We start from the raw sequence: 8,130 nt of genomic DNA, 5'->3' as shown, positions 1-8,130 counted from the left end.
CTAAGCTGATTCCTCTTTTGACTCTGCCCCCATTTTCTTCCACTCCTTCCCGTACATTTTCTTTAGCAACTCTGTTACGGAGTTCTGTTTAAAATAAAAAAATGGATTTCCTTACAATGTTTAATTATTTTATCTTAATTGGAAGCAACCCCTGATTGGAGCTGAACTAGGTTAGTATAGAGAAGGTTTCTACGTAGTCTGTCTGTGATGGTCAAGATGGAAGACAGGCCGACTCATTGTCCAATGTAGGAATGAGAGTTTCCGCTTTATTTGGGTCAAATGTCATTTTTGTCAGCTTCAAAAGTTGTGACCTCCTTGTTTCTTGTGATGTGCAGATATTTGATAAGTTAAAGTAAGATATTAATTCATGTGTATACTTTTATCTTTCCCCCCTTTTCTAACTTACTGAAGAGCAAGGAATTCCTAACTTATAACCTATTTTGCTGTGGAGATGCTTTTTTGCTTGCAGACTTTTCATTACTCAGCTAGGTAACATCTTCAGGTGTCACTGAAGAACAAAACATCTGGAATATATGACCATGTTTCACAGGCTCCACAGCTCAACCCTGAGCTACAGTATGTGTATCCTCTTCTATTTTTCTGTTTTTCATTTTCCTTGCTTAGTGCTACCAATTACAGATGTTCTGAAATCATTTTATTGGGGTGTGTGAATTTTGTAGGCAATTACTAGGATTTCCTGAGAGGCCCTCTTAATTCTAAATTAAGAAGATGAGCTAGCAAATTGTTAGAAGTGTACAGAGGAGTCCTTTTTAAATGTTCAAATTGTAGTGAGTTGTTTCAGTGTCAGGCAAAACATAACTGCCTCTAAAACATTTCGCTGTTTAGTATAAAGTAGACAACCTAGGATTCGTTGGGTCATCCTTTCAGAGATACCTCTTTACTTAAGGAGAGAAACCATGGGCGGGGAAAAATGCAATGGCAGTGGGAATAACTTCTGACTTCCTGCTGGCTTCCCCACTGACATTGCTTGGAGCATCAGAAGTCATGAAAACATGGTTAACCATAACAATGCTGCAGGGGCCACAACTATGCAAACACGATTAGGGTGAAGTTACTGGAAATTTCAACTGCATGGGAGTAATGGGTCCCAAATTCTGTATGCATTCTTTAAACGAGCACATCTGGGGTATCCCGATTGAAACATGTTTGCATTACGGTGCACCATTTGGGATAATTGAAGGTTACAAACAGACAAAAATAAAATGTTTAGTAGTATAGAGAATACAGTTCGGAGGTGAAAATTGCTCTTTTCAGGTGCTTCCAAATTGAAAGGTAGCACATTTTTTTCTCCATATTTGTTGCTTAATATTACTCTGCTTTGAACAGTTTTCTTTTTGAAATTGATTCCATTCAGTTTGATTTGCAAATGCTATCCGAAGTTAATGAATAAATTCTTCTAGACAGGGGCACAGGCATCTGCTAATCAATGTTCAGTGTTGAATATTAAACTGAACAGCAACCCATGAGGCATCATGTCTGATATTTGTTCACTTACCAGAACTAGCTTGCTTCCCAGTGATGTGCATCTCATTTGGAAATATCAGATTCATCCCTCACCAAAATTGGGTGAGGGGTGAACCTAGATTGGTTTATGGAAAGAGGCCTCACAGCCTGCATTTTTTAAAGGCTGAGATGCAGTTTGAGCTTGAAAAATTTGGCTGCTGACCTTCAGCTGAATATAAAGCAGGATACCAAGCCTTAGAGGTGTGTGTTAGTGTAAGTGTGTGTGTGTGTGTGTGTGTGTGTGTGAGAGAGAGAGAGAGAGAGAGAGAGAGAGAGAGAGAGAGAGAGAGAGAGCATACAGCATAGTTGCTAACCATAGGTCCATATTGCAGTTCTGTGAGATTAAAGTTTTCAAATTGGAAGATGTTTCTCTATATTGTTTGGGGAAACATTTCGTTGATGAATCAGTGAACAAAAAGTAGAAGAGTTTCTTTTTTTCTTTCTGTCTTTCTGTCTTTCTCTCTTTCATTTTTGAGTTATGAAAAAAACATTAAAAAGTAGACGGTCACAAAAAAACAATCAAATCTGGAGAATTTTGTGAGAGCAAAATTGTTTAGAAAGGTGTAAGGGAATGTTACAAGTAAAAATTACAAAAGAAATTATATTAGGATTTTTCTTTCACCTTTACAACTAAACATATCTATGTTAAATGTGGATAGATGATAAGACATCGATAGAAATAGAGAGCTAGATTAGATAGATTAGATAGATAGAGAGTAGATAGATAGATAGATAGATAGATAGATAGATAGACAGACAGACAGACAGACAGACAGACAGACAGACAGACAGATAGATAGATAGATATGGAGGGAGGGATGTTTGGGGCCTTTTTAGATCTATGTAATGGACGTTTCAGCATTCGTGTCATCAGTTCATCACTTTCACATAAAGTATTTTCCATTCTTGTCACCTGCCTGTTATAGCTCTGTACCAATACCTACTTATACAATGAATTTCTGGATCTGTTTTCTTGATATGTAACAGATCTGTTTGTATTCCTTAATTAATTGGTGGGAGGGAAAAAAACCCAATTGCTTTGAAGCAAAATTGCACAGGGCATGCAGTAACCCGATTCTCTTTGATCTCTGCTCTTCAATGAAAACGCTCACTTCTTCTGGGGCAGAGGAGTTGGCTCTAAGGAGGTGTGGACACAATTTGGGTGCAAAGCTTTCTTCTGGCTTTCCTAGTCATCCTTTTTAACAATATCAGGCGAGTATTGTAGTGTTGTGGCTAATATTCATTTACAAATATATGTTTCACTCTTTGGAGATGCTGAGTGACCTTCTGGGGCATTTTTATCCAGAGGGAAAAAAAACGTGTCACATGTTTCTGTTTTTTAATTAGGTGTGGAATAAAATTAAGTGTGACAAGAGGCATCTGAAATAATAGGCTTTCTGTCAGAGTCACTGGATTTATCTTGTCACATATATTTTTTTTCTGCTATAAATGGGGATATTTCATCTTTCTACTAGGCAAAACAGCCTTGAGTTGAGAGGAAATGACATTTCTGTATGTGCGTGTGTATAACCATCCCTGTGTTTCTAAATTAAATAAATTAAGCACATTATGGTAACTTTCCTATTATAATACCACATCTTAGATTCTCTGCACAGTGACTGAGTGGAAATTAGGAGAAACAAAAGAGTTCTTCACATAATGCATAACAAACATGGAATCTACTGCTAATTTCCACAAAACATAGACAGAATATCAGACCCTGAAGAAAAAGAAAAGGGAGGTGACCTTCTTCAGATAAAGACAAGGCAAGAAGTCTCCTTCTTCTTCTTCTTCTTCTTCTTCTTCTTCTTCTTCTTCTTCTTCTTCTTCTTCTTCTTCTTCTTCTTCTTCTTCTTCTTCTTCTTCTTCTTCTTCTTCTTCTTCTCCTCCTCCTCCTCCTCCTCCTCCTCCTCCTCCTCCTCTTGCACATAATCCTGAATGTATACTAGCCTTTAAATACAGACCTGGATGGTCATTAATGCAACAAAGACAGTATATCTCCAGTAATTCCTTTGGCACATACAACAAACACAGTGCAACTCAGATGGAAGGATTTCTAGCTGACATCTGGGCACTTTAAGAAGGCATCTCCTTTCCAAGGCTAACGTGGTTGCTTTCAAGGCTCTCCCTCAAAGGCTGTGCCCTCTGAGTAGTTCTGGGCTGCATGGATGTGGAGACAGGTGGGTCAGTCTTCAAAGCAGCCAGGGAAGATTGATTCCATTTCTATGCCTGCCCATCTCAAATTTATGGCTCTAGGTAGCTAGCAACAAATTTAAAACTTCATGAAGCACATAACAATTTTTTTTTAAAAAAAAAAACTTTGAATGGATCCAGTCACTTTGGCACATCGTTTATAATTTTGTCTTTATATTAAGTATTTGACTGCATGTCTGAGGTTCTGGTCAGGAGGAATGAAGTCAGGTTTCATAGCACTGATCAATTACTATTTAAAAACAACAACAACCCACCATTGCTTTATTATTGTGATTTAACACCAATGGAAGAGCAGTCCCCTGAATTTAACAGCAGGAATAACAACAGCAACAAGGGTTTGAAACAAACAAACAAAAAGAGTTTGTGAACTCAGGTAGGCTAATGAGGCCTGAATTTGGGAGATCTCTTATCTGAAGTGCTGATAGTTTGTGGGATGTGTGTGTTGTGCTCTGAAATTAACTATTAAGCAGTGGTTCTGGGTGCAGTTTCCAGGGGAGAAAGGAGGGCAGAGATGCCAATAAATCTAGCGTGGTTTGAAACAAATGTCACTAAATCTTAGTTCTGCGACTGTTGTCTGCTGGTGTCAAGAACTGCTCGGCAAGACGGATGTGAGGAAGGATGAGGAAGGTAGGATATTAAACCAGAGCACTGATAAGTTTAGTTAAGAGGCGGGAGACGTGTCCTTGCAGTGACATTCAGCTGCCGGGTGTTTGTTTCCCTTTAAATAATACGGCCGTACATCTGTGAGAATGATGGCTTGGTGTTGGTGACATTGCCTCCTCACCAAGGTTACTGGCTGCAGGACAAGCCATATTCTCCCTTTCTCTTTTTCTCTCACACCCTGTCAAAATATCCACTTGTCTGGGAAAGCGCGATAGAGATTTTACAGCTGACACCTGAGCATCTTCATTTCCAGAAGCAATGAGTTTCAACACATGTGAATGCGAAGTGTGTTTGGGGAGGGGGGGGGCAAATTACAGGAATATATCTTTTCACCTGTCTCGTCAAAGAAAACCGTTATCCGTTTCAGACAACAGAAGCTCAAGGTCTGGAAAACCGAGTCACCAAACGGCTCCCTCCCCACAAATGAGTGTGCCGCCATTTCCTTGCCGTTTGTTACCGGCTGATTATTAATGCCTTGGCTTCTTCTTCGGAGGACTCTGGTTCAAACCCTGGGCTTCTTTAGAGATGATCCATGATTGACAGCCTGTTGTTTTTCAGTGCCAAAACCCAAGGCTCCCCAGCTGATCTCAGTCTCCAAAATAAAAAAATAAAATCTAAGGAGATTCCTAACATGGCTTTTCTGGCATTTCACTCCTAAATCAGACCACAGGTAGATGGATTGCAGTCTAGTCTCTTCCTCTCTCTCTCCTCTTCCTCTCCCTCTCTCTCCCTCTCCTTCTCCCTCTCCCTTCCTCTCCCTCCCTCTCACTCATCCACTCCGTCACTCACTCCACTGTGTTGGTGTAAGGACCCACCCCTTTGCATCGTTAAGAAGACAGGTGCTCCCCTTAGAACGTCATTGATTAGTTGCATAAAGACTGCAGGGCCCCCTTGTAATCCAAATGGCAAGACTTTGAATTGATATCACCCCATGGGGCAGTTAAATGCAGTCTTCCATTCGTCCCCTTCCTTGATTCTCACTCGATAGTAAGCTTCCCTTAAGTCTAGTTTAGAAAAATTTTCCCTTTCGATAGGTGTGACAGCATGTCTTTCATGAGGGGCAGCGGGTATAGGTTGCTTTCACTGATTGTATTCAGGGCCCTATAATCCACGCATAAACGTAAAGGCCATCCTTCTTCTCTCTAAAAAGGACCGGGGCTGCCCTTAGCTTCGCTGGTTCAATGAAACCTCTCTCCATGTTTTTTTTTTATAAATCTTTCCCTTTCCTCCTTCTCCTTTGGCCTCATGGAGTATATCGGGTTTCGGGAGTTGTTTGCCCCAGGCTTGAATTCAAATGGTAGCAGTCTGTGGGTCGTGGGGGGGAAGCTCTTCTTCGCCCTCTCCTCACTGAGGAAGACTTTCAGCAAGGTCCCTATATTCCTCTGGTATTTCTGTTAGTCCCTTTTCCTCTCCCATGGATGCTTTTTCTATTTTTGATTCTGGTAGCGGTCCTTGGGGTTTTAAGTCCATAGGGTCCCCCTTCGGGAATTTGATTTCTGTCGTCCTCCAATTTACCCAGGGGTTCCATTTTTTTAACCATTCCATCCCTAGGATCATTGGGCATTCCATGCCTGGGGTACCACAAACGTTATGTCCTCCTCATGTTTGCCCAGGGAGATGTGTATTGGTAAAGTGGCTAGGGTAGCTGGCACACCCCCCCTGCTACGGATCCATCTAACTGGCCAAATGAGATTGGTTGTTCCAGTCTCTGGATGGGATGCCCAGATTCCCCCCTAGTGTTGGGCTAATGAGGCAGCGGGTGCAGCCAGAGTCTATTAAGGCTTTCACCTTCACAGCTTCGGGCATGGGGGGGATTAATATAGTCACTGTTTTGAAGATGGGTGTGATGCGTCCACTTACCAGGGGTTCGCCTTCCGAGCTGTCCTCTGAGGCATCCACCGTCCCTGTGGTGTAGGCTGGAGTTCTTTCCCCTTGGTGAGCAGAGGTGGGGTTTTCTGCAAGTTCCATCATTTTCAGGGCTGTTTCTTTTGGCTTAGCTGAATACCCTCTGGGTTTGTTGATTGGGGATCTGTCTGGGTTGTGCTGGGGGGCCTTTGAGCGGCATTCTACAGCTCGATGCCCTTCTCTTCCGCACTTGGAACACCCCATCTGCTTCTTGGCTGTATCCGATGATTTCACCGGTTGGTGTGTCAGCTCAGGCGGGGGGCGGCTCCATTGTTTTCCTCGGCGATGCCTCTTCAATATGTCGATCTCTGCTTCCTCTGCCAAGACGTACCATTCCTCAAGTCGATGTGGGTCTCCTCGGGACAGGCAAGCATCATATAGATCATAGTTTAGTCCGTCTTTGAAACGGCCAAGGAGGATGTCTTCTGGCCAATTCAGTTTGCTGGCAATGGCTCGGAATTCTTGTGTATACTCAGCCACTGGGCGTTTGCCCTGCGTCATCGTTGTTATTCTTTCACGGGCTTTGCGATCAGCCAGGGGGTCTTCAAATCGTCTTCTCAAAGAGGACATGAAACGGTTGAAGTTACTGAGTTCTGGGGCATTGGAGTCATGCAGGTTCACCACCCAATCTGCAGCTGGTCCATCCAGGGCATATTGCACGATCCGGATGCGGGCTTTGTCGCTGGGGATGTCCTGCCCATATTCCTCCATGTAGCTGAGGACTTGGGTTAGGAAAAACCCCAAGCGTGTTGGCTCCCCTTTGAATTTCACCTCCAACGGTGGACGTCTTGGAATGGATCGGTGCATCCATTGTGGGTGGTAGTGTCTTCCGTCCAGATTTCCATCTTGGGTCCGGTAGGGGGTGGGAGCTCCTGGATCAGTAAATGTCCCTGGGGTTGCAGGTTCCACGTCCCCCTCGGTGTCTCTCCCTTTGTGGCTCCAGGACCTGGGGCGGGCGGAGGGCTCAGGAATCTCCTCTCCTAGGGAGCTGAGAGTTCTCTTCATCAGGTCAATAGCTCTCTCTAGGATCCAGTCTGAGTACGGCATACAGCTTCCTCCCTCTTCACTTGCGTGCAGGGATTTCTCCATCTCCTGCTTCCATGCTGGTTGCTTGGTCCCCCGTCTCAGGGTCACTTTTCTTGATTCCTTTCCCCACTCGCTTTTCTTTCCACCGCCCATCGACCAGCGAGGCTTGTGGTCCTGTGTCTCCACCACTTCTTCTTCTGAGAAATCTGGCCTCTCGGATCCCAACATCTGGCAAGGTTCCAACTGGGTCAGCGGCTCTCTTTCCAGGGAGTTTTCTCCCTCTCTTGCTTCGTTTTCTGACATGGTAAATTTTTGCAAAATCCCCCGGCAAGGGTCTACCTTCCAGGTGGATTAATTTTGCAAGTCCTGTCTAATGTAAGGACCCACCCCACTTTGCATCTTAAGAAGACAGAACTCTTGGAATAGCTCTTCCAACAGGAATCCTTTATTAAGAGAAAATGGTTGCAGGCATGCTAGACAGGACGTGGGGTTCAAGCTCTCCCATTCAAGGTTTTAAGGGGTTCCCCAGTAGTCCCACCCAATCAACCCCCCTTCCAGTGATAGTTTCAAGTATCACAATTCCAGCCCCTTTCTTCTTCCGTCTGGATGGAGACTTCAGATAACTACATGAAAGGCAATTACTCTTCTTTGATATGTTAACGCTTAGAGGCCACAATAAACACACATTCAGTCCATTGAAGTGTGCTGAAGGAAGTGAGGGCCATAAAGCCCCTTTGCTCTCCCCCTTTTCTCCCTCTTATGGCAGAATCCAGAGAAGGCATAATTGGGAGTTTCTAT

The sequence above is a fragment of the Crotalus tigris genome, unplaced genomic scaffold (genome assembly GCF_016545835.1).
Source record: "Crotalus tigris isolate CLP2741 ecotype Arizona unplaced genomic scaffold, ASM1654583v1 scf7180000017736.1026742, whole genome shotgun sequence".
Classification (NCBI taxonomy): domain Eukaryota; kingdom Metazoa; phylum Chordata; class Lepidosauria; order Squamata; family Viperidae; genus Crotalus; species Crotalus tigris.
This window is presented reverse-complemented; position numbering follows the sequence as displayed.